This window comes from Coturnix japonica, chromosome 4 (assembly GCF_054131305.1).
Source record: "Coturnix japonica strain WE chromosome 4, WE-NBRP24, whole genome shotgun sequence".
In the NCBI taxonomy this organism is placed as follows: Eukaryota; Metazoa; Chordata; class Aves; order Galliformes; family Phasianidae; genus Coturnix; species Coturnix japonica.
Genome location: NC_140666.1, coordinates 70355336 through 70379623, shown reverse-complemented (window position 1 = coordinate 70379623; position 24288 = coordinate 70355336). Strand labels below are relative to the sequence as shown.

Genomic DNA, 24288 nt, shown 5'->3' with positions numbered 1-24288 from the left:
TACACTACAAATGTATCTGAGCAGTAGCCGAAGGCACAGGGTGTCAATAGATGTGGGGTATGTTATTTGTCTTCAAAAACTTCCCTTTCTTTTTGGCTAACAGAATGATTTCAAACACCACTCCCACTGATTGTTTAAACTCTCCTTCAGACCCTTGGGTACTGCTTCAAAACCAGAAGTGGAGCAGTAATGCAGAAGTCAAAGTGTCAATAGAGCTGGAGAGTTGTCTGGCTTTCTTCTTATTACAAACTTATGTTTTATAGAGCCAGAAAGTTTAGAAGGAGGCCTCCCTTTTATAAGACATAAAAAGAAGTTGGTTGTGACTTTCAGATCGTCTACCCAAACTCTTCTATAAAACCATAAATAGGATGCCGTCACCACTGAGATCCTTATGCGAGTGAAGTTGTAGATGGTCTCTAACATGCAGTTGCTTGTGATCAAAGTAATTTCTTCTTTTGCAGTCTGGTGTTAAGAGACATTTGTAGGTATTGTTTTTGTCTTGGTTAGTTTAACCACGGCTTGAATCAGCTTTGTAGCATGACTTACAGCCTCTGGTAATGCTTTGTGTAGAGCAGAGTCCTGCCAGGAGGATTAGAGCTGGGAACTCTTATCGTTTGGCTCCTGGGATATTCTGCCACTTAAACTTGAATTGGCTCCTTATGTGACATAGAGTTCAGTGAATGGGGAGAGCAGAGAGGGCTTTGCAACTTTTTTTCTAGTCCTTAACATTACAAGGAATGTAGTTGGCCTCCCTTAGTCCCCGCACCTTCTGTTTGCATATTATAGTCACACAGCTGCATATAGAAAATCAGGTCTTCTTGCTTATTGTATATCTACAGCTAGTTAATCAGATTTAAGAGAGGATCCTGCTTATCTTCACAGGAGGTGGGTGTAGTATGTCTCAGCTTTAAGTTGTTTCTCAACAAGCTGGTGTGATACCACTTGGTAATTCCTAGGAAAAATACCTGTCTGTTGTATTTTTCATGTTAATTTGCTGGTTTTGGTTTCTGAACCAAACATTTACGACGCTTCTGACACTTCAACTGAAGTGAAAAATAGTCTTGATAGACTCATTTTTGCAGCTCCTTTTGTGGAAGGTAGGAACATTTCTTCTTATATTCTCTTTCATGTCTTGGTTCAGATTGTTGTTAAAGACATTTAATGTGTCTACTGTGTAGGATTTCCTCAGTGTAAGGATTGGAAGCAGGTGTGTGAATACACACACTTGCTCTCTCCTACTCACATATAGGCATACAGCGCTAATGAATTTCGACTATGCCACAGATGATACAGGAAGTCTATATGGCAGGTTTGGGAGTGTTGCCACTTCTAGATCTATGTGTATGTTATGTCCACCTTTCATTCTGTTCTCCCTCTTCCTGGTGTTTAAACAAAAAGCATATCAGAATGACAGCTGGTCGTGTCAGTAAGTTCTTGTTCATTTTGTGACTTTAAAATAAAAAGTTTAGAGGAATTATTTTAATTTTTTTTTTCCAGTTGTGAAAGAAGTGGGCTGATTGTATCCATGTTACCATTACACTACCTTACCATAACTCTTTCTTATGGTACAGAATGAGACCAGTGTGTAAGCTGGCATTGTTTTTCTTTTCTGTGTGGATGGAGGATTTCAGAAGAGAAATGTGTGGAAGCAGCGCTCTAAAGAACTTGATGAAGTAGAGTTCTGTATTGAAAAAAAATCAACATCCCTGGCAGCAAAGCTTAAAATGACATAATCTTCTGTGTCACTCATTTCTGTTAAGCTCATCCTTTATGTAATACTTTTGCTATGGACAAAATCACTTTTGAGCATGGAGAGGAGAAACAAACTTCTTACATAACTTTCATGGCATTTGCTTTCTAACTTGCTTCCTCCAGTTTAGGCGTTTTCTGGTCTTCTTGAGCTCTCAATTCCATGTCAGTTTTACAGCGAAGGCTTTGTAGTGAACACACACCCACACATCCTCAGGTGTGCTTATCCTTTAGAAAGTCAGCTGTGTTTACCCTGCATTCTCATCCCAGATCTTGCCCTGTTCAAGCAGCACAACATCTGTGCTGTTCAGGTTGCACTCTCCTTCTCTGTTAATGCTGCTGTTGCAAAGCAGAGGAAGGAAGCTGCGAGCCAAGAAAATACTGATGGAGAATTGACTTGGGACTTCATTGTGGGTGAGGACCGTGATGAACAGTTTGGCTATCTGGAAATCTTTCAGATAATTAATGAGTCATGCCACGTAGGGTCCCCTGTCTCACTCCCACCCACAGGCTGACAGGAGAAACACACTGTAATTATGTGTGATGAGTCTGGGCGTACTTGTTGCAAAGCTGCTGTCCATTGCCAGTGAGCACTGACTGGGGATTGCAAGGGGTGGATACCAGTAAATGCATTTACTGACAGTACTGCTGCAGCAGTCCATGAACTCTAATGTTTTATTTTAACCTAATAGTATGAGAGAGTTCAGGGCTTGTTTGGGGCTTGGTTTCTCTTGACATTTAATCATTTTGTGGAGAATTTGAACTGCAATGCAACTTAGGCCTTAAGGGAAACAGAGGACAATAATGAGCATGAAAACCTGCCATAAGGCATACTTGAGTTTCTGTTGTCTTACCAAAGTGTCTCCTTAGAGGATATAGAAGCCCTTTAGGTAGCAGAGTAGATGAGGAATTTAAAAGGTGTTGGGTTGTTTTTTCTTGTTGTTGTTGTTTTGTTTGGGTTTTTTTTTTTTTTTGAGCATCAGGGAGCACTTTAAATTCTGTACCTTGCATGCTGTAAAATTCTAGGAAATGCTGCATCACTGAAATCTCAGTGAAGGCAGACCTGATGTTCTACTGGACTCTGCACCTATCTGAAACTTTATAGTGGCTTGTATATATGAATGACCTATAGCTGTAGGAATATGTGTAGGGGGTATTTTGAATGCATTTTTCTGATCAGCTGCTGTATTTTCTCCTGCTTGCTGAATCCAGTGCCTATGTTGAGTTTTGAATAAATAGTTTTTCAGAGTTGATTTTTTTTTTTAAACAGTATTTCAAGCTAGGACTATTATTTGCAGTCAGTTGCATTTGAGTCACGTGTCATAGAATCATAGAATTAACCAGGTTGGAAGAGACCTCGAAGATCATCAAGTCCAACCACAGCCTAACCATAGTACCCTAACTCTAACAATCCTCTGCTAAATCATATCCCTGATCATCCAAACAAGTCATGAAACAGACTGTCTCTTTAGCATCTAATAAAGTATAGCTAGAAATGTGTGCTGTAACAAACATGGTTGGAAACTTTAACAATGTGATAAGCAGATAGAGATGATCCCCAATGCAAGTTTAGCCTTAAACTGATTGGTCAAAAACATTCTAAGTGAATAATTTAGCCACAAATCCAATAATTTCATAACATTACTATTTAAAATTGTCTCACCTTTCTTGTTTTCTGGATACTGACTGTCAACATGGATTTGTGATGACTTCCGGAGAAAGTGCCCATGGCACAAGATTCAGACAAGTAGCTGAGTATGTGGTTTCAATTCTCTTGACACATTGGGAAACTTATGTGAGCAAAATAACATTCTTTCTGAGAAATTAATGTAAGTAAAAAAAATTTCCAGAACTCCATCCAGATTTGTTTTCAGTGATGTATGACAGGAAAAAATGTCTGGCTTGTTGAAAGGTTGACTAATGGCATATTTTCTGTTGGAGAAGATAGAAGGCAGGTATGCTGTGAAGTGGTACAGGAATTGCTAAGACTGTAGGTGAGAATATCTTTTTTTCTTTAACACAAGTATTTAGCTGAGGGTAAGCCTTGTGAATTCTCTTAAAGTTGGTCAGTAACTGGAAAACAGCAGTGCCTGCTTCATCTCTAGTGATGATTGCTAAAGCTTACGAAGAACAAGCTTCAGTAGGAATTACTCTCACAGCTGTGGCAGACAGTGTTTACTGATCACAGCACGTGTAATACTGTAATAATGCCTTGAGCAAATGTCTTTTCTAGTAGTACAGTGAGGTGGCCCTCTGCCCCCTGAGAACCTTGCCCACACACCGCATGATCTGGTTCTTTGTTGGCCATTTCCCTACTGACCTGAAATGCTAAAACAAAGACACTCTAAGCTTAATACAACAGGCCTAGTCAGCCGTGGGAACAGTGCAGAAAGTCTCGCTGAACTGCCTCAACCAGAAATCTCATTAATAGTGTTGGCTATAAAGTGACCAGTATGTATGCCCAGCTCTGAAGCTTAGTTATTGATCCCTGTGCTTTCCATGGTGGTTTTGTCATCAGGGAAAGGAGAAAACCTGAATGCTATTGAAGGGGAGTCTTGTATATGCATCCCTGGCTTTGAGCCTACACCTGTGGTTTTGGAGCCTGTGTGGACATTCAGATACAGCCAAATTTTCTCCAGAACAGCTGTTCTTGTAAGATTTAGAACAAGAAGAGGAAATCTCCCAAGAACTGCTGATTATTGTGAAACTTCTTGCCATTTTGGCAGAAAACTTGCTTAAAAAATTAAGGACAGAACCTAAAGTGCTTAAGTGCATAAGAAACTTTACACACCCTAGTGATTCTACTGCACTCAGAGGACTTCCATCTCTGTGCAGAAAACTGCTGCACTTGAGTGCTTGCAGGTTCTGACTTGATTAGGTCTTTGTTGATGATTATAACATTCTTGAAAGTTCAGTCCACAGATTGAAGACATGTAGGCAGGAATTTTCAAGTCATGGGAATATCAGGGACAGAAATACAAATGGATTGTAAAGCTGGATCTTGAAGGTATTTGTGTATAGAAATACTGGCATCAATAATGTTCAGGTCTCAAATTTGGGAAAAGAAAACAGTAATATTAGATATTGTAAGTTATAGAACATCAAGGAATGGAAATGGTTAAGTTTTTTTTAGGTGCCTATAAACGGGGTTGTCCCATTTAGGTAGAGCTGCTGATGGAAGAATACTTTAAATGAGGTGACAAGGTTGGTTGGTAAGAATCCTGTTCCTTGCCTTGTCCTTGTCTGAATTTAGCCAGCATAGTCAACAATGAGAGAAGGCAGCTCCTAGGGATCTCAAAAGCCAGGTTCAGCCATTATTTTACGTGGCCACACTACAAAGTGAGTGGTAATTGTCCATCAGAATGAGTGAAAGTGAGGAAGTGACTTCTTTCTATAGCTGATACTATTCAAGGGTAAGAAGTAGAAGTGGGAAATGTAAAGACGAATTCATTCTGTGAAATGTACATTACATTCTGTGAAACGTAAAGACGAGGCATCAGTGCTGGTACTGAGACAGGGGTCTGAAATTGGAAAGGGTGGGCTTATTCACTGTGTGTGCATAACTGCTTTCAGGAAGAGCTGACAGTATTTGTTGGACTGAATACAGATCTTTAACAACAAGAAGCCAAGTTAACTGTATTCTGAAGGTGTATCTTATATATTGTTTGTTCAGTGGATTGAATATGATGGATTTGTAATTGTACTACTAGTTACTCTGGTGCTTGAGATCATCAGCTTTCTGTAGAAGTTCGTAAGGGGAAGATCTAGGATTATTTTTACTGGTACTGAGATGTTAGAATAAGCCAGCTTGGGGCAATTTCTCTCTTTATTTCTTTTTCTTTTCCTTCCCACACAATATAAAGGCATATTTCCAAAACACTGTACTAATGAATGTACTAATTTAACAGCATGCAGTCTGTAGTACTGGATTTGGGAGCTTTCTATGTACAGATGGAGTTCTCCCCCCACTCCTCCAATGAACAGATGAAGTGAGAGACAAGACAGGCTTCCTGGATTTCCCAAGGGTTTTCATTGCTTTTGTAGAGGTACACTGGGCTTTTGTCAAACTTCCATGTCTGAATTCACAGTAGTCTGTGGCCAAGTCTAGTCTGACTTGCTTTTTGAGTTCATTTTCTGCATACATGTGGCTTCCTATTGCAGACCTGCAATAAAAAAAAACCAAAAAAACAAACACCCCAAACACAGCACTTCTTAAAATGTGAAATCTGCGTTGTAGCTAAAGCCAGCTTGTGGAATTGCTTTGAGATGAGACAGCTTAGCTGCTCAGAGCACAGATATTTGGAGTTGCTACTTTCGTGCAAGTCCTTGAAGTCATCGCAGGACTATTTTAGTCCAAGATATTTATCTTCCCAAGTCAGTGAAATTTACTGCAGGAGTTGCAGGTCATGGCTTCATTTGGCTGCCCCAGTCACATCTTATTTACTAAGTTCTGCAGGGGTGTCTGCAGAGAATCTCATGAGATGAGGACATCAGATTGACAGATGGAGTGGGAATGCTTAACCAGTTTTAATACAGTGGGGGTTTGATCGTAGACAAGACAGAAAAAGCCTTTCCTAGAGACAGTGTTACATTAAAGCAAAGGAATAAGTTTTTACATTAGTACTCAAGAACTAGGAACTAGTGGGAATTAGTTTATTTTGGTATTGCAGTTATTGTGCAGATGTGATTCATTGGGATTTTGCAAGCTTCTTTCCAAAATGAATCTGGCTGCTTTGGTTTTTACAGATTTTTCTTCTTTTGTCTATGGAAGCATGTGGTATCAACTCCAAAAAAGGGAGGAAAAAAACAAAACAAAAAAACCCCCCAAAACTCCTTTACTGCATATTGCCTTTAGCAGTAAATGGTTACCAACTGTATAAACAATAAAAAACTTTATGGAAGTCTCAGTTTGTAACATGTCTTTTAGCTTTGAGTTATATGAACTGAGACTGTTATATGGGTGTCAGGAAGTCCTCGTCACATTGAAATATATTCATGTTGTTACCCAAGATAATTTTGTATGAGTTTACGGTGTAACTGAAGCAATTCTATTTTATCTGAAACATTTTCCAGACCTTTTGCACTGTGATGGAGGCAAAACTTTGTCTGCAGATAAACCCTGTGCCCTAGTGTTGACCACTAGGTTCAAACTCCCATGTAGCCTGGTCTTGAACATTTCCAGAGTTGGGGCATCCTCAGCTTTTCTATGTAACTTTTTGCAGTGTCACTCCACCCTCTGAGTGAAGAACTTCTTCCTTCTATCATATTTAAATCTATCCTTTTTGAGCTTAAAACACTTACCCCTTGTTCTGTCATTATGAGCCCCAGTGAAGAGTCTTTCTCCATCCTTATTGTAGGTCTCCTTCATCTATTGGAAGGCTGCAATAAGGTCTCCCAAGGGCTTTCTCTTCTCCAGACTGAACAAACCTATCTCACTCACTGTTTTCTTCTGTAACTGATTTTGATTCATTATTTGAGTGGTATAATGTGAATTTAATTAGTTTTCTTGTAGTCCTAATGCGTGAACTTTAAGCCTACTGTTGTACCATTTGCACAAGTACCTTTTCATAATGTAGCGAATTCAAGACTTTCTCTTTTTGGTTGTTTTCAACTAAATGAAAATAAACAGTCAGTTGGCTATGTAATGACATCACTAAGTTCACATAAGCCAGGAAAATGTTACACTCATAACTAACTTGAAAAGATGCTCTTAAACAATTCTGTTCTGATGGAAGAAACAATCCTTCTACCTCTGAAAGGAAACTGCAACACGGCTGCTTTTTTGTTATTATTACATTATTTAGGGTCCTGGTAGACCTAAATAATAACAAAATGAATTCTCAAAACTGCATAGCTTAAGTAGTTTCTTTTGATTGCAAATGTTTACTTTGATCCAAAGGTATTCAGTGGTTTAACACTGCATAGTGAATGCAGGTGGAGTTGGGAGGTTAAAACATGATTCCTAAGATGAAAAGCCAATCTACCTATTTATCCATATATCAGCAGTCGGTAGTAACAGCTGTTGGCTGTCACTTGAAGAAATCCTCCCTGTGGTTGCAGATGTGTTAATGAGAGGAAACTTATTCTGAAGTTGTTTCTTCCTGGGTAGCCTTCAACCCTTTCATACTATATTCCATGGGACCTTTATGATTGCACATTAATTTGTTAGACTAATTATGCTTGTACATGGGTCTAAGAGAATTTTGTGAACTATTTGCTAACACTACATGCTATAGAAATATTTGTGCGAGATTAGGGGTGAAGAACAGTCACCAGGGAAGAGTAAATCCATTTCTTTCTATCCATCATTGTGCAGAGATGCGATTGAGGAAGAACGTTGTGTGAGAGTGGCATGTTACATCCCCTCTGAAAAAAACGATATATAGAAGATGAACCTTCAGAGATGTCCAGAGCTTTACTTCTTGTAATCTATGACCTTAATGATAACTACTCCCACATAGGCAATATTGAATGGGGGAGGGGGAATGTAAGTTGCAGTCTTGCCCTCTCCTAGAGAAATATATTATTTTTTTCACAAAACAAAGAGTGTGAGTATGTAGAATTGCTATCATATGCTGAAATGTTTAAGAAGGTTTTGTTGAAGGTCTTGCCAGCTCTGCCTGACAATTACATTGATACAGAGCTGTGCTGGAGTTATTAAGCATCATACTGAGGGTGGAACAGCTTTCCCATCGTTTCTTTTTTCTTTCAGTGCTGTTTTCTTTTGTTACACTTTTCCTGAGTTGCACGCCAAGGATAGCTTTTCTGTGATAGAACTGTAAAAACGCTATGGTATGCTTTGTGAGAGTAGAAAACAGGGACAATCATTATTCCCACAGCAATTTTGCAAATGCAGATCAGATGACTAAAGTTCCTTATTTATTTATTTTTAAGCCTCTTTGGCAAGGATTTATAGGTCTTAGCATTAACAGCTATTTTGCCAGGTGTCAGTAAAGATTATGCATTCTTGAAATTCTCTGTATATTTCACTGCTATCTGTGCAATCTGCTTTGAACTTCCAGTTGGATATTATGTGTGGAGTCACTTTCACTAGCAGGACAGGAAATAGTGAAAGACTGCATGCTACAAGAGGTTGTTCCTGTGCTGCTCCAGAAGGCGTCTTAGAGGGGTGCATGTGTGTGTTGAGTCTACTTACTGTCATACTATTCTATACTTACTCCACACTATTCCATACAAAACTTACTGCTCCCTGGGAACACAGCTTCCTGTGCTGGTAGATGGGGAGGGGGAACAGAATAAGTCCTGCATGATCCGTGATGAGATAGTTTTGGACCTGCTCTGAAAGCTGGATGCTTGCAAATCTGTGGTGCCGGATAGACTGGACCCTGAGTGCTGAGGGAGTTGGTGGATGTGGTTGCCAAACCACTCTCTATCATTTTTCAGCAGTCCTGGCTGACCAGAGATGTCTCAGTGGATTGGAGGCTGGAGAATGGGATGCCCATCTTCAGCATGGGCCGGATAGATGATCCTGGTAGCTACAGGCCCATCAGTCTCACCTTGGAAGGTTATGGAATGAATAATCTTGGGAACCATCATGGACCAATTAAAGGTCAGCCAGGGGATCAGGCCTAGTCAGCATGGGTTTGTGAATGGTAGATCTTGTCTGACAAACCTGATTTCATTCTATGACAAGGTGACCTGCTTAGTGGGTGAGGGTAAGGCTGTCCAAGTGGTCTACCTGGTTTTCAGTAAGGCCTTTGACACTGTCCCCCATAACATTCTCGTGGAGGAGCTGGATTCCCATGGTCTGGATGGACGTATGCTCTGCTGGGTGAAGCACTGGCTGGATGGCCAGACCCAAAGAGTTGTGGTTAATGAAGCTGAATCCAGTTAGCGGTTGGTCATGAGCAGCATCCCCTAGGGCTCAGTGCTGGGACCACTTCTGTTTAACAACTTCATTGATGATCTTGATGAGGGGATTGAGGACACTCTCAGTAAGTTCTCAGATGATACCAAGTTGGGAGGGAGTGTTGATCTGCCAGAGGGAAGAAGGGCACTACAGAGGGACCTGGATAGACTGGATAGATGGGCCAAGGCTAACGGCATGAGTTTCAATAGGGCTAAGTGTCAGATCCTGCATTTTGGTCACAACAACCCCAGGCAACCGTACAGGCTTGTGGAGGTGTGACTGGAAAGCTGCCTGATGGAAAGGGACCTTGGTGTGCTGATGGACAGTCAGCTGAATATGAGCCAGCAGTGTGCCCAGGTGGACAAGAAGGCCAATGGCATCCTGGCTTGTATCAGGAATGGTGTGGTGAGCAGGAATAGGGAAGTCATCCTGCCCCTGTACTCAGTATTGGTGAGACCTCACCTCGAGTACTGTGTTCAGTTTTGGGCACCTCAGTACAAAAAGGACATGGAGGTACTGGAGCAGGTCCAGGGAAGGGCAACAAGGCTCATGAGGGGCTTGGAGAATCAACCCTATGAGGAGAGGCTGAGGGAGCTGGGGCTGTTTAGCCTGGGGAAAAGGAGGCTGAGGGGAGACCTTATTGCTCTTTTCCAGTATCTGAAAGGTGCTTACAGTGAGGGTGGGTTTGGTCTTTTCTCACTGGTATCAGGTGACAGGATGAGAGGACATGGTCTCAAGTTGCGCTCAGGTAAGTTTAGGTTGTATGTTAGGAAACACTTCTTTACAGAAAGGGTAGTTAAACACTGGAATAGGCTCCCCAGGGAGGTGTTTTAAGAGCTGTTTGGATGTGGTGCTCAGATACATGATTTAGCAGAGGGTTGTTAGAGTTAGGGTAGTATGGTTAGGCTGTGGTTGTACTTGATGATCTTTGAGGTCTTTTCCAACCTGAGTAATTCTGTGATTCTATGATACTTAGTATGGTATGAAGTTTCAGTTCTCACCATTATTTTGACCTAGTAGAGCTCTCTTGGAGCATAACTAGGGCTGCTTGATTGCAAAATAATATCTCCTGAGTTGAAGGGTTTTTATTCTAGACTAGCAGAGGTGCAGATGTGAAGCCTCATTGAAAAATGCCAAAATGAGTATGTCTTCTAACAGTCTGCTCCAAGCTAAGGATAAGATTGCTTTGCAGGGAGTGAAAACCTAAGAAACTAGAAAGCATTGTCCATGAAGGCCAAAGCTAACTGTGTAAAATGCTTGCAGCTCTTTGAACCGTAGCCATATGAACCACATCAGTATGAGTGTCCAAGCAGAGGAGTCTGTCATTTGAAAGCTCTGAGGGGAAAACATTCCTGTTTTTAAAAAAATAAAATAAAAAAGTCTTCTCAGAGAAGATGACCTTCGTATTTAACCCTTCCTTAATCCATGCTTGGCCTTAAAAATAATCAAACAAATCTACGCTTGACCAATAGTTTAGCCCTACTGCAGTCTATTTGTATTCTCCAGTTTTACGGAGATCCAAATCCAAATATTCATATAGTTTTCTCACCAGACAACTGTATTTCAGAATTCATACAGAACATAAATATACCAGACTTCTTCCATTCTGACTCCCCAGCAACAGCATACAGGCTCTGCTATTTGAGTATTGGACATCTGGACTCTGTTTCCATTCGTGACAGTCAAATCCTTCTAAAAATTCCGTGTATGCCAGAGATCAGGATCCTCAAAATGATAAACAAAGACTTTGTTGTCAAATTCCATGACTGCTTCTTTCATTTCTTCTTTTCCATTTTCTTAAGAGTATTGAAAAGCTAGGCTAACACCAGTTCTTACTCCTGATGCACTTAGCCTAAGCTCTTCAGTTTCCTCAGAATGCAGATGGTTGCTAAAGGTACCTTGGACCTCTGTGGAAGTCATGCCTGAAGCTGTGCCCTGGCAACACAGTGGGTTTGATCGTCTTCATTCTAAATAACTGGTTGTTCTTTGCATTATGTAAGAAGAGCAATGCTGTTAGCTCATGTGGTCTTTTCAACAGTAATGATGCATGCAGTTTCCCATTTGATGAAACAGAATGTTTCCTAGATGCTTCACCCCACACTGCTTCTTCTTGCTTCTGAATTTTAGATACAGATGTTCAACAAACTGACTCCCATAGTGGATCTTCCAGGGCCGCTGCTTGTGAACAGGGAGGAATAAGGTTTTTGAATATAGCGGCTGATGACAGCTTTGGCAGCAACAATGACAAAATGATGATATTTAAAGTAGTAATGATGAGAAGGCTCATAGTAGAACAACTCCCTTGGGCTACAGGAGAACAGACATCTGCTTGCTCAGGAAACTGGTGGGGGGGTATCCTGTGGGAGGTTACTCTGAAGGATAGGGATGCTAGAGAGCTGGCTGTTCTTCAGAGGCAATCTTCCTGGCTTCGTTTCTTGTTCTCTTGTGAGTGCAGAAAGGCTGGCTGCTGTCAGTGAGTAGGGAACACAGGCAAAGAGTATGGAAGGTGAAACAAAGATTGAGTATGCTGTTTGGGAGGAATGTGGCAACTTTACCTGGGCAGGCATGAAACAAACTGGGAAGGCCAAAAGTGAGTGGGAGTTGAGATGCATGGGGGATGAATAGCAACAAAAAGTCTTCTGCAGGGCACTGGCAGTGAAAGGAAGACTGTTTTCTGACACTGAGAGGTCATGGTGACTGGAAAAGGTTCACCCTGGTTGGAATTGGCAAATATTGGACTAGTCATCATGAAGGGCAAACCTGAGACCTGGGGAGGCCAGCCTCACCAGGAAGATTACGGCAGAAACAGATCTAGTAGTTTCAAGTTACTTACTATTTGTGTTCCTTTTATATAAGCCTGTTCTGGGACTAAGGCTTGTTCTTTGCACCTTACTATAGGCATCTGATGAGAAGATTCTGGTTCTGTAATATTTCTGTCAGGAAGATTGCGGGCTTTCAGGCTGACTCATCCTAGTCCACCCTGTTACATACAAACATGCTTACGCTGCGTCTTCTGAGATCCCGTGTCTGTGCTTCTTTCCTTACAACTGTTGGTGCTCATCCAGCTTCATCAGATATCTAGAGCTTTACCTTTTGCTTTCCACTCAACTGTGCATCGTACTGGTGTCCACAGCCCATTGCCTAGCAGGTTCTGACATCCATTGACAGTGCATGGTGTGTTTTGTTAAGCCTCGTATTGTTGTGTGGTGGTGTATTTTATTATTGATGCAGGGGTAGATGCGCATAATGTATCCAATAAACTGTGCAGTGCTGAAGGGAACTGCATCCTGTGTTGCTTAGGTCATTAACTTGATGCTCTGAGTATCATCATCAGCTGAGCTTGTTTAGCTTCACAGCTGCTTTGCACAGCTTGGTTTTGTTAGGGGCTCCTGTTTCAGGAGGGAGAAGGGGAAGGTGAAGGACGTGTCTAGTGTTGTCATGGGATTCTTCTGATAATGAATGAAAATGAGTTTGCAAAACAGAACTCATAGGTGTACACACTATATAGGCTATTATCATGCAGTCTTTTCCATGCAGGAGGAGGTGACATCTCAGCCCCAGACTCATTTCTATTTAGATTACATACACATATATGTACTTTCTTCTGAAGCAATAATATGGGCAACAGGGTCACAAAGCCTTCATTCCCTGACTCCTTACAGGGCAACACTTTTCAGTGGTTGGCCAGCTGGCTTTTGATTGTTGAGGGGTAAAGTTATCTTTGTCTTTATGTTTCACATGTACTTGTAACCACTGTAAATTGCAAAACAAACAAACAAAACCCCGTTGTTTACTGCCTTGCAACTGTGCTTTTGTCTCCCAGAGTGTGATGCTTGCTGCCTATCACACACAGAACTTTTCTGCTGCTGCTTGTTCCCCCAGCAGGCAGGCGGCTGTGTTAGTCACAAGCCAATTTGCTCCTAGCATGGATTAGAAGGGCCTGTCTGAAGATACTATTGGAGGAACTGTGTGGAAGATTTGCTTCTTAAGGGGTTAATGATGTGGAATTTCACACATAATGCAAAATGATTGTGCTGTGTGCATTCTCTCTGAATTTTCTCACTGGACACAAAAGACTTTTGTTTGGTGTGTTAGAATGGTCTGCAGAGTAAACGTACTCTGTTCTTTTAATTGGAAAGAAAATAACTCTGCTAATTGGAGAAAACTGAATAAAGCGGTTGGTGCTACATGTCAAATGACAAATCTGTTACAAGAAATATATCTTATCCTTTACATACATCAGCAGAGTTCTAGTATGAACTCACCTAACTCAGAGTCAATTCTGACATTTTGCAGGGACTTGCATTAGAAGGCACCCTTACCTGAGATGCAATAGTGCTTATTTTGGATGCTAAGGCAGCAGATGACTTTGTCTAAGAGAATGATGTGACTGAGTGATGGGAGAACAATGGATTTTCTTTAGTACTAGCATTCCTCCAGCGAAAGGTCACTAAGGCAGAAGAAAAGAGCAACGCATTTCCCCCACCCCCAGTCTGCATGTTGATGGGAAGAGCTGGATGCCTTTTGCATAATGACAAAGTACTTGATAGAGGAAGGGTCTCGGGCTTCTAAAACCACATATATCCCTAGCTTGTACCACACTGAAAAGAGCAGCTGGCATTGTAAGCTGCTATTAGGGATGATTAATTTCATTAATAAAGGAGGCTCAGGAGGATGAAAATGCTCCCTTTTAGCATAGTTTTATTCATTTTATACTGCTGTTGAGTAAACAAATAATTGCATTTGATGGTTCCTAGGAAAGCATCTCAGCATCCTGGTAAAATCATTTAATCCTTTTAGCTTTGTTTTGCAGAGTGAAAAGCCATTTGGTGGTGACAGAATGCATCTTACAGTGCTGCCTTCTAAATAAAACATTTTGGAGAGGGCGGTGCTTCCTGCCAGACTGAGCCCCTTGTACATGAGATGTGACATTCTGAAACCTTTTACACTGTGTGATGGTGTTATGTGAGTGGACAGCTGTAGGTGATGGATTCCACCACGCGATCTATTAATTTTGCTGTGTCAAAGCTCAGGAAATATTTATATATTTAACATAACAGTTAAAATGCCTGGTTCTCCATCCTGTGGCTTAGCGTTAGTGTTCTGCTGGTACTGCCTTGTATATGACATTTTTAAATAATGGTTTTAATGAAATATGAATTGGAGAATGGAGGCTTGCTGTTAGCATTGCATTCACTCATTTAGCAAACTAAATACTGCACTAATATGACATTCTTGTGGAAGAAAAGCATATTTTCAGCGTGAGATCTTCCACTGGAGTAGCAGTCAATTCTTAATAATGAGAATGGATGATAAATCCATGTCTGTTGTTTCAGGAGGAGGCTGTTCACTGACTTCTTTGCCGCTAGGCACAGAAGGAATCATGGTCTTCAGTGGTCTGTGCTAGATGTATGTCCTCATGATCTACTTCAGAGAAGGGGCTCTTGTGGGTTGTATTGTAGACAGAGCAATACTGAGTATAAAAATCAATTTCAGCATACTGGGCATCAGTATGCATCTGCTTACTTGCTTTTCTTAGATGAAAAATTGAAGCATAAGAATATATCAGAGCTGGATCCCTGAGAGTGCTGAGCAGAATTACAGAAAAATTTGCAGTAATCAAATAAAAAAAATCGTCTAAAAAACAAAGAAATTGGAGTGCTTTCCATTGGATTTACTGTGGGAAGAACGACTGCTGCCTGGTCGTAGCTGCTGTTGAAATATTACTATATGGTTTTATTTAACCTAAACATCAGATATTTTGAGCATGAAATGTCTCGTTCAGCTTTGAAGAAGGGCACTAAGAAGTGCCTTGGCCTCTGAGGGCTTTCCAGACTATCAGTTTTTTCAGCAGAACATCTAAATGAGGCAAATGGCCACATTGGATTAATGCAAGATAAAACAGTATTTTTATCTCAGTGGAGAAGGAGATGCTTATACTCATGTACTTAATTAAGTCCTTGAGAGGGCTTTTACTTTGCTCAAGCAACCAGTGTTTCTCTTGTTTTCAGCTTTCTGAATTTTGTCTAGCTGATTAACCCAAATGTTTTCTGACTTCAGGCACACAAGGTAAGTATGATGCTTATGTCAGCTCTACTTTGACCTAAACATCTACTGAACCGAATTCTTCACAGCTTTGTGAGAGTCTGAAAATGCAGGAACTGATACGGAAAGTGAGAATGCGAAGAAAATGTGAGAACATGAAGCTGGTGGTTGGTGTCTCTTTGATTTTTAGTTTGAGTTCTGGACTTCATCTTCAGAGAGAGCAACTCAGATAGCAGATGAACATTAGTGACCAAAATGTGCTTCATGCTGTTTACATGCTTTTTATTTACTTATTTTTCCTGCATGGCCAGTGGGAGCCTCAGGAACAGAAAGCAGTTTGTTTGGGGCTGTAGTTGATTTTTTTACAACAAAATGACCATTGTCTTCTATGTAGAGAAATACATCTTAGCACTAAATGTAGAGAAGGCTTCCTATTTGTTTGTATTCTTAAAAGAAACCCAGTTTCAAGGAGTTGCTTATTTTTAATGAAGAGAACACTGGAGGAAGTTTGGCATCTGTTTTTTTCAGAACAGTTAGTCTGATTCTTGCATTCCTTTGTGTCTGTCCTACTTAATCTGACAGTTGTGAGCTGTTGTTTGGGTTTTTTTTTCCTTATAAGAAAGTGCCTCCATTTCTAATAGGGAAGTACGCATGTCTGCAAATTGAGTGGCCTGATTTGTGCAAAGGAGCTGTATTATGTGAGAGGCTGGTCCAGGAAAATAATTATATTTTAAAGGCTGGTGAGAGGTGCATTGTTTTATAAAACAATATGCTGATTAAATGAGTAAATTCAAAGATAACATTTAACAATTTGTATGTATAGTAATGTAGAGTTAGTAAGGTTGGAAGAGACCACTAAGGTCACCAACCCCAGCCATCAACCCAGCCCAACCCAGCCCACTTACCACGTCCCTCAGTGCCACATCTACATGTTTCTAACACATCCATGGATGGTGACTCCACCACCTCCCCAGGCAGCCTGTTCTGATGCCTCACCACTCTTTCTGAGAAGAAATGTTTCCTAATATCTAACCTGAACCTCCGCTTGTGGAACTTAAGGCCATTACTATCTCTGTTAGTTGGGAGAAGAGGCCCACCCCTGCCTCCTCATAACCTTCCTTCAGGTAGTTATAGAGAGCAATAAAGTCTACCCTGAGCCTCCTCTTCTCCAGACTGAACAATCTCAGTTCCCTCAGCTGCTCCTCATAACGGTTGTGCTCCAAGAGGAAGATGGGATAAGGTTGTATAATGCATTTGATATGTTGAAGTTGTTTTTGGTTTGTTGTTTTTTTTTTTTTTTGCCCAAGCTAAATAGCTGGTAGATAAACCCAGATGCCTGTAAGTCTCACAGCTCCATGAGACACTGTTTCAGTAGCAGTGCCTGTCCTTTTCCTCCTGTTGGGTTTAGGATGTTGCAGGAGCTCGTTACAGATGCTCAGGGTCAGCCTGGCAGTGGCTGCCAGGTGTTCACTGCAGCTGTGCTGCCCTTGTGAAGAGCCAATGAGTGCAGGGAGGCAGTGAGGCACAGATCTCCAGTAGGCCAGTGTCAAACAACAGCTGGCAGAGCTGCTGGGTGCAGGCAAAAACATCTGGCTGGGGCTGGGAGTCTGACCGGGAATTCCCTATTTCCCAACTGTTGGATCAGATAGCTGCTTTTATCTCATGCCTTGGCCGTAGGAGTAATTACAGAATGGGAGGGGAGAACAGCCTATCCCAAGCACTCACGCATTTTGTGTGGCTCTGTATAGATTACAAGTTGCAAAGATGGATATTCCTAAACTTTACTTACAGGACAGAATTTCTGCCCTCTGTTCCAGTAGGAAAAAGAGAATTTTGAGGAGAATGCAGAAAAGGTTTTAGTTGCAAGAAGCCTTGTTTTAATCTGAATGTCATAGGTTGTGTGTTTATCAAGTCTGACTTTTGGCTGGTTTTTGTCTCCGGGCTTTCTGCTGAAGAAAATTCAGGTATTTAAAGCCTATTTAGTTCCTTTTCAAAACCAAATTAAACTCTTAAGCAGAATCTTGAGATGAAGCTTTGGTATCTGTTTGTTGAATCAAATGAATATTAAAAAATTCCAGGCAAACCACAAACAGCTACATGGGAAATACTAAAAAGAAAAGCAGCTGAAATGTTTCCAAACACATTTTTAAAGTTTAAATTTGTTTTTATTTTGTAGCTTCCTTCAACAATATTCTGTGTGGGTTGTGCTTGGTGTTGGAACCAGTCGATATCATCTCTATTTTCTGCTTTATTTGCCACCTGATTTATTTTGTTAATAGATTGAATATAAAAACAGCATTTAATGTTTGTAGTTATTATTTAGCACAGTTGAGAAGTGGCAGCCTTTGATACTAATGAGGTTTAAGTTGGGCTCAAGTCAGCTGCGCAATGATGTGCATCCTGTTTAGTTGCACACATACATCACAAACAGGGGACACAAGCTTCCAATAGTTTGCCTAATTGTTTCACTAATGCACATGGAGATGATAGTAGTGGAATGGACTGTGAAACCACTGTCCTTTCCCATTCCACTTTCTCTCTGCCTTATTTCAGAGGATTCAGAGAGAATTCTGACTTCTTAAGCATGAGAAAAATAATTCTAGTGGCATTTGTTTATGCTAATCCTGCAGTCAGCACACACCTTATTTTGTTTACTAAATATCTCCTAATGAGGGATGATTTTGTTTGTTTTGATTCTGAGACATGCAAGTGTGAGTCCCTGTGAGGCTGCTCAGTGAATTTGCAAACTGATAGAACCTGTAAGATGTGTTGGCTTGAAAGTTTCTCAAATCTGGTGAATTGCTGGATGTTCTTAGCTGCAAATCTATAATAAGATTTTAAAGCCTTTTACAGAGAGAGATATAATAGACTATAAACAAATACAGAAGTGATTTCTGTGGGTAAAGCCATTAGGAAGTTAAGACAGAGTGATGAGTTGGAGAGGAAAAAAATATTATTCATAATAAAATCAATATAATCAGGAAAACCATTGTTTGATTTCTTTTTCCCCATCTGATCTCTCCTCTTACTACAAGAGGAAGGAGCAAAGGGTTTTGTTTATTCTAGGGCACTTAAAGAAGCAGCAAATCTCAACCTTCTTGCACTGCAGGAAAGCTGCTAGCTGCAGACAGTAACACCTTCTCTAACTCCAGTATAGAAACAGCCTGCACAGAGCTGAACTGCTTCAAGCAGAGGTGGTCCCTATCAAGAGCTGAGTGGCTTCGTTTGCACTGATCTGAATAGATGTTGGGATGGTTTTTATTGCCTTGGAATCAAGGGGATATTTAGCTAGATACTAGTTTCTACTTCTGAGTGGAAATGCTTTTTGTTACTCTTAGTACAATACTGAGTAAAACAGGGTGTTATTGTGGTTATAATAGCAAAAGGAACAGTGTCAAAACTGAGAGGTGAGCTGGTATGTGAGTGGCAATAGCAAGCCAGATCTGTGCTGAAAGAATCAGTGAAGATGAAGGATTCTGTGAGCAGACATGAATCATAGACAGAAATGAACACTACAAGTTCATCTCCTTCACACAGTATTGTGACAGGTCGCCTAGATGCATCACCTTGGATTGCTGTTGTTTACGTGTGTTTTTGCTCCTTGTTTTCCACATGTGATTTATTTCTTCAGAGTAAATCAAGTAGAACAGTTCTGGGTGCTGCATCATCATGTGGGCCATTAACTTTCATAGAATCATAGAAGGGCTTGGGTTGGAAGGGGCCTCAAGGATCTTCAAGTTCCAACCCCCCTGCCATAGGCAGAGTTGCCAACTGCTAGATCCCGTACTTCATCAGGGCCCCATCCAACCTGGTCTTCAGGTTGGGACAGGAACAGGACATCCACAGTGTCTGTGGGCAACCTGTTCCAGCACCTCCAATGCCTTGCTTTTCATATTAGTAACCACTTCTGCCCAGCTTGCTCAACTTTGCAAAAGTTATATTCAGAAATTGTAGAAGGGGAAAAAAAAATAAAAGAAAGACAAATAGCAGATCTGGGCATCTAGAGGTAACAGCCTGCTTCTGCTCAAGAGCTCTGCAAAAGACATCACCATCTTGGTGATGTAGCAAGGGACAAGCTTTTATTATTATTATTCCATTGCCTGTTCAATATCATTTCTTAATTTTGGCTTTAGACAGGGCCATTTTATCTTGTCCTCCTGCACAAAGCAGGAATGAACATAATTTCCTTTAGAGCCAAAAAGAATGCTATTAGAATCTGAGAATCTCTGGTATTAAGGCAATTAATCTGCAGTTTGTCTCTATAGAATGCCACTCTGGTTCTCTCAAAAAATGTCCTTAGTCTGTTTTCTTGCACAGAGTTAAGCTGGAGAGGACAAGGGAGAAAATGGCACAACTGAATCACAACAGGATGTGGTTTTGTGGAGCAGTTCAAGAACCAGTTGTGATGGTTTCACCCTGAAGGGAAGCTGAACTCCACCATGCTGCTCTCACTCCCTCTCCTTAGGAGAAGAGGGGGAGAAAATACATAGAGAAGGGTTCTGGGGCTGAGATAAGGACAGGGAGATCCCACACCAATTACCATCATGGGCAAAACAGATTAAGTGTAGGGAGCTTAATGTAATTTATTGGCTCTTGCTAACAGACCAGTGTAGTGAGAACAAAAGACTAAAAACACCTTCCCCCCCGGTCCACCATCTTCTACCTCCTCTCCCCAAGAGGTACATGAGAAGGCTGGCTGTAGTCAGTGCTTCATCTATGCCATCCCTGCATAGTCAGTCTCTGCCCACATCACTCATGGCTCAGCACTGCTCAGCAGTGGGTTCCTTTTGGAGCAGCTGGGACTGTCTTTGATCTGACATGGGACAGCTGTTGGGCTCCTCTCACAGAGAGCACCATGCTACTAAAACACTGCCAGGTAAACCCAGCAATTCCAGCCTGGGTGGAGGGTGTGCTAAGCATTATTCAAAACCAGGCTCCAGTTGCCCAATATTTCATTTGCATTTACTGCCTGGTTCAAATTGCAAACCATGCTACGTAAAACCAAATTCTAAAGTGTTCTGTCTGGTTTTAGGCCAGTAACCAAAGACCACAAAGTGACCTACTTTTATTAGTCTTGGAGAAAACTCCTGGTGTTTGCTGGCTTGTGGTTTGGATGTGAAACATGCAAAATATTATGATTTTTTCTGATGGTGAATCTTTTTTTTTTTTCACAGTAATAGACATCCAATTTTGTTCCATTATATAATAATTCTTTAGATAAGCTGTAAGAAGATAGAATTAACTTTTGAGGCATAGTTTAATTAACTTGATAACTGGATATTGATGGAAATGCCCTGTGTAGTTACGCAGTGTTTGCTCATGAAAACACAAAAAGAATAACTAGAATGAATGTTGTAAGGCTTATTCTTGTGTTCTAATGTTTGGACAAACATTAGGGTATTGTAGTTTTTGGACCCGGCAGCTGTACTTTTCTGTCAGGAGTTAACTTGCACCAAAAGGATTTCTGTATAGCTCCTCGTGTGTTTTCTCTTCTTTTAATCCAAGTTGAACTTTGAAGAAGCAGAGAAAGTTTCTGCCCTGACTGCATCTGAACTGATGGACAGAAAGCTGATGTGGTGTAAGACCATGTGATAAAATGCACCTGTGCTGCCTTTTCCATCCCATTTCACACCTTTCCAGCATTGCCTCTGCTATCCAGTGGGCAAGGTAGCAGAAAGGTTATTCTCCTCTCTTTTATCGTGCTTTCATTAAATTCCTTAGCTTCCATGTCTGTGTTTGCAGTATTAAACATTTCTACCTGCTGCTGTTGTTCGCTTGAGGGAACGATACCTCCTTTTATTAATGAGAGGTGACAAGCTAATGGGAAGAAAATCTCTAGCAGATCTTTAAAGCATGGAGTCAGAGTGCAGAGTATGCAAAAGGCTACAAATGTGCTGGACTTATTTGGCCACCCTTTGCAGCTGATGATAAAAACAGATGGTTGCGGAGTGTGCTGGTATTCCTATTTTGGCTAAAAAAGAGCAAGCTTATGCTCAGATACCTGGTGCCTTTCGTCATGTACAAAAACAGTAATGGTAGGATTGATACCAGACAACAAAATAGCTTTTAAGATGGATTAACTGGTGTAGCTAAGTCAGGTGGTATTGCCGGTGTACCACGACGTCAGTCTTGGCAAAATAACACTGGTTTTGTGGTGGCTTCTGCAGCTCCATGAAACACGTAAGTTTTCAGCCCATTGACTTGCAGTGAAAAATTAGGGAACGTATTCAGAACCTGGATTGGCCATTTGGATGGAACTGTCTTTTTCAGCGAGGTGTGAACTGATTCTTTTGTAGCAAATAAACCTGTGTTGGCTGTATTTTCATAGCCTTGTGTTCCTCTGGAAGAGGAGATTTTGATGAAATTGGAAATACTGTCTTTTTCATGTTTTTTTCCCCCTTCTCACGTGCACTTAGTTCCATGTAACAGTTTGGTATCAGGCAGCTGTTCCCATTACCTTGCCACAGATGTCTGCTTCCTCCTGACTAGGGGGACAATATCTAGAATGGGGCTTTTAGAATTTGCACCCTTCAGAGTTAGCTGGTTACACAATAAGCTTTTAATTTTAGCTAGGGAGAAAGAACCTTTGAGTTCTTCCTGAGTTTTGGCATTTAAAACATCACAGGGGTTATCATTTTGGATTTTAATGTAAGCTTGGTGTACTTAGAAGCAAAAGGGATTGAACAGACTACAAGAGCACAAGAGTGCCACATACTGTTCTCCACGCCCCTTGTGCTTTTTAGTGGGAATAAAGTTGCCGACAATATTCATTTGCCTTTGATTCCATCAGCTATTTGAATAACATGTGAGAGCTGAAATGAAATTTAATTAAATTATTTAGTGAAGAAACTTGAATTAAGTTTCCTTTTTATGTAGTTGTATGAGGAATGAATTGATAGATATTTTCAAGATCCTTTTATATATATATATATATATATATATATATATATATATATATATATATTTAATTCAGGTTTGGGGATGGTTGCCATTTGCACATGAATGTTAGGAAGTATGTGGAAAAGGCATTTGGTGACAAGGAACTTTAATCAGTCATGCTTTTTCCTTCGATTTTGACAGATGGAAATTGTGAATTAATTCTGAAAACTGCTTTGCTTTCCAGCCCTTATAATTTAAAGGTACCTTTCAAGATTGGATTCTTCCAGTGCTGAATGTTCAGTGTAGTTGTGGATTTGCCCTGTTGGCTCAAGTGAGGTCCGATGGATTGGTGGTGTAGAAGAAGCATGAGGACGTTCATGAGACAAGTCTGATTTCTGACAGGACTGTGGCTGATTCCAGAGATTTTTTGAATTGTAGAAATGTGGCAAATGTTTTGAGACTTTCAGTTCTTACTGTTTAAGTTGGAAATGTTAAGCATGTTCTAATAGGCGCCTTTTCCACTATTAAGGCATTACAGTGAAATAATTGCATTCCTTTCAATCCATTTAAGACCTTACATGGCTTCCACTAACAGTAAAAATAAAAGTAACAGCAATTAAAATAGCTGTTGGGTTTTCTTCTCTTTTCAGGAATTGACTTGCTACAAGGCTAAATAAATGAACTTTGTTGAAGGCAGTTTCTTTTGCTCCTGTCTGTATTTGAACCAGATGCTTAATCTGATTGTTCCTAGCATTTGTTTCACACAACAAAAAAAATCATGTTACTCATTTATTTGATAGTGCAGTGTTGCTTGTTTGTTTCTTGCTCTTCTGTCTGGGTTTGTCATGGCTTCGAAGCTGCTGCTTCTGGAGCCGTAACTACAAGCGTGCTGCATAATGGATGAGTTGAACTGATGGAGGCAGCAGGTGTTCCTGTAATGGAAAAGAGCAGTGTTTGTTATTGTTGTAAGCACCATCAATCCTGCTCCCTTTCTCGCTCTGTTCTCGGTGTCCTCCAAACAAAGACTCCCTGTATCTGGAGCAGCAGGAGAGAAAATAGCAGCAATCTACCCTGTGTGTAGTGTGTAGTGTTGCTGTTTTGTATCTCACGGGCAGCCTTTAAATGTATCTTGATTTGATGCTCTGGGTCTATCAGTGGTGTGTTTATCATTGCAGAGGGACAATGATACAGATTTACGAATTACACTTAGAGGAAAGCTCTATAAATGTCTACAAATAACTGTCCTCTTCCAGCTAAACAGGATGAATGAAAAATGGCTTTCAGGCCTAGTGCACATTACACTCTACAAGAGGGTCCGCTCCTGGGGGAGTGATGTGCTGAAAGATAGGTCTAACATTCTTCGCTTGGGAAAGGAGTATGGAACTACAGGGAGAGCAGAGGGGAGATAAATAATTGTTGCAGGATGGGAGAAAAGGAGATTCTGCTTCTTAGTTTTGTTCAAGCCAACTTCTGATCTTGGAAGTGTGATTACAAAGAGCACTCTGGCATTTGAAATCCTAAAGTACTTTATTTCTACATGAGTCAATAAAGTTTAGTGTTGAATCATAATAGCTTTGGGAAAGTCTTGCCCAAATGGTTTGGTTGATTCTAGCTGTTCTGTTCTGTTATCACTTTGCCACTCCTGAGGCTGCAGGTGGACTTTGTTAGCATCACCCAGCTTTGCCTGACGTGCTCAGTCCCTGTGTGACTGTGTCCATTTGTGAGGCTGGGGTGCCGTCTGCCAT

The 24288-nt window shown here is 40.8% G+C and overlaps 1 protein-coding gene across 29 annotated transcripts in view; it reads left to right on the top strand.

The window, feature by feature from the left end:
- Window positions 1-24288, top strand: part of LIMCH1 (LIM and calponin homology domains 1) — a 156368-nt gene that overhangs the window by 24673 nt on the left and 107407 nt on the right. The gene's annotated exons all lie outside the window — the stretch shown is intronic.